At 40.4% G+C, this 2,842-nt stretch overlaps 1 pseudogene; it reads right to left on the reverse strand.

Moving 5' to 3' along the window:
• Positions 1-1,357: 1,357 nt before the first annotated feature.
• Positions 1,358-2,606, reverse strand: LOC117713975 (high mobility group protein B1 pseudogene; annotated as a pseudogene).
• Positions 2,607-2,842: the final 236 nt, after the last annotated feature.

A 2,842-nucleotide genomic window follows, 5' to 3' on the forward strand; every position in this document is an offset into this window, starting at 1 on the left:
AGGACCTTAAAATGTGATCTTTTTTTAAAAATCAGAATTGGTTACAAAACCCTCCTCAAGGGATAAAGACAATCAGATGATTTCATCAAGTACAAGACAAAAGGACATCACAGAGAAGCCTCCATCCTTATGAGAGGACAGGGAGTGCCCGGCTGCTGCTAAGCAACACCTGGGTTACAGGTAGAGATGTAGGAGATGTTTTAGACTCACAGTCTCCACATCCAACTCGTGCCAACTGCATCTAAGAACACACATCCGCATGACGCTTGCTGCCGATCACCTTCAATGACACTGACGACCAAATACCCCTAGGAACTGAGCTTCCTCCCGATCTTTACATTTCCTAGATCCTTTCAGATTTAGATTTTAATTCCAGTGCTTAGTAGATCACTTGTACCTTCCTAAGTAAGAAAATAAGGCTAATCTTGTTTCCAATGAAGTTGTACATGATAATGCTATTGTGTCCTCTCATTAATCATTAATTTTGTGACTATTTGCTTATCTCAGATTCCACCTTGCTTATGCCTAGCTTTTGTGTTTAAAAGATTCAAGTGTCTTTCTTTTCGGTCTTTGTGAAACACACTTTTCTCACGGAGATTCAGTATAAATTGGATAAAAGAAATCTAGATTTTAAATTCACAAAAACTCATTAAAACAAACAAACAAACAAACAACTCTAGTTTGGAAATAGCCCAGATTCTTAAAACAAGTGAATAAACTTTTTCCTGTTAAGTAAAAGGTTAAGTACACACACACACACACACACACACACACACACACACACACACGATACTATGTTTCTGTTGATGTTAAAATGTTAAGGTACAACACATTGTAAAAGACCCTATCATGTGCTCAGAAAGGAAGTAACTTTCCCTTCATTTACTCCAGCTAGAGAAACCCAGAGATTTGCATTAAATCTTCTGATCCAAATTATGCAGAAGGCATCAGTCTCTAATAACAACATTAGTGGTGTTCTTTGTCTTAACCACTGATGTCCCTTAATTAAATATTTAAGTAGTTGCATATTATAATTAGCCAGGACTTGTAAATATTACCTGGGCTGGAGTCAGTTCATCAGTTAAGCACACTGGCTGCTCTTCCAGAGGACCCGAGTTCGGATGCCAGCACCCAGATCAGGCTGTTCACAGCCATCTGTATGTCCACTTCGAGGAGAGTCTGACTCCTCTGGCCTCTGCAGGTGCCGGCACTCATGTGTATATAGCCATCCACAGACACATACAACTAAAGACAGTACAAATAAATCTGTTTAAACTAAACAATAGTTGTAGTGTGATAATAAAAAGGAAGTGACAGCATTACAGTGATTTATTCTAGAATCCCATTTCTGTTTCTTTTTAATAAGAAAAATTGTATTTACTTAGAAGCATTCAGAATGTCAACAAAACACCCGCAATTTTTTTTTGCAATTACAGAGTGGTATTCAGTTAACAGAACAACAATTATCTTCGTATAAGCTGCATCAGAGACAACTGAAGATGGAAAAAAACCCAAAAATAAAACCAAAAGAAAAGAAAAACAAAAACCAAACTACTGTCCCCATATATAACTAATTTGTGCTGTGCACCAACAAGAACCTGCTTTAAATTTCCATGCCAATTTACAACCCCCAGACTGTACCAGGCAAGGTTAGTGGCTATTGAAAATACCACCAGAACAGGGCTATCTAAAGACACATTCGGTAGTGTGTTAACTATACAAAAAAAGACACTGTACAGTTTGAAAACAAATCTTACACAGGCTTACATTTCAATTTTTCTTTAAAAGGAGTGAGTTGTGTACAGGGGGGTTAAATGCTTTATAGACAAGGGGAAAAAACTGCGCTAGAACCAACTTATTCATCATCATCTTCTTCATCTTCTTCCTCCTCTTCCTCATCCTCTTCATCCTCTTCATCATCTTCCTCTTCCTCTTTTTCTTGCTCTTTTCAGCCTTGACTACCCCCTTTTTCACTGCATCAGGTTTTCCTTTAGCTCTGTAGGCAGCAGTATCCTTTTCATACTTCTCCTTCAGCTCGGCAGCCTTCTCGTAGGGCTGCTCGTCATCCTCGGCAGTGTTGTTCCACATCTCTCCTAGTTTCTTTGCAACATCACCAATGGATAAGCCAGGATGCTCGCCTTTGATTTTTGGGCGGTACTCAGAACAGAACAGGAAGAAGGCCGAAGGAGGTCTCTTGGGTGCGTTGGGGTCCTTGGACTTCTTTTTGGTCTCCCCTTTGGGAGGGATGTAGGTTTTCATTTCTCTTTCATAACGAGCCTTGTCAGCCTTTGCCATATCTCCAAAGTTCCCCTTTTCTTTAGCAGACATAGTTTTCCACCTCTCTGAGAACTTCTTGGAGAACTCTGAGAAGTTGACAGAAGCATCTGGGTGCTTCTTCTTGTGCTCCTCCCAGCAGGTTTGCACAAAGAATGCATATGAGGACATTTTGCCTCTCGGCTTCTTAGGATCTCCTTTGCCCATGTTTAGTTGGTTTTCCTCTGCGAGGCACAGAGTCGCCCAGTGCCCGTCCGGCTCTCGCTTGCCCCGGCGCTGTCTCTATGGAGCTCAATGTACTGCAATGACTGTGAGAGCAGGAGCCAGATGCAGCCCCCATTTCTATTTCTAACCATGAAAATAAAAGGGAGGATTGGGTTATGACCACAAAGCCCATAGAATCCTGGTTTCTGATGGATCACATCTCCTGTTTGTACCACTTGTATTTGGTACACCTCAAAGGACAACCTTGTTTAAAAAAAGAGTTAAAGAAATGCTATATTGTTATCTAATTGCTTCTAAAATGTGGCTTTCCACATACTTGTCCAAACTAAATCTGGTATAATGA

This window comes from Arvicanthis niloticus, chromosome 8 (genome assembly GCF_011762505.2).
Source record: "Arvicanthis niloticus isolate mArvNil1 chromosome 8, mArvNil1.pat.X, whole genome shotgun sequence".
NCBI lineage: Eukaryota > Metazoa > Chordata > Mammalia > Rodentia > Muridae > Arvicanthis > Arvicanthis niloticus.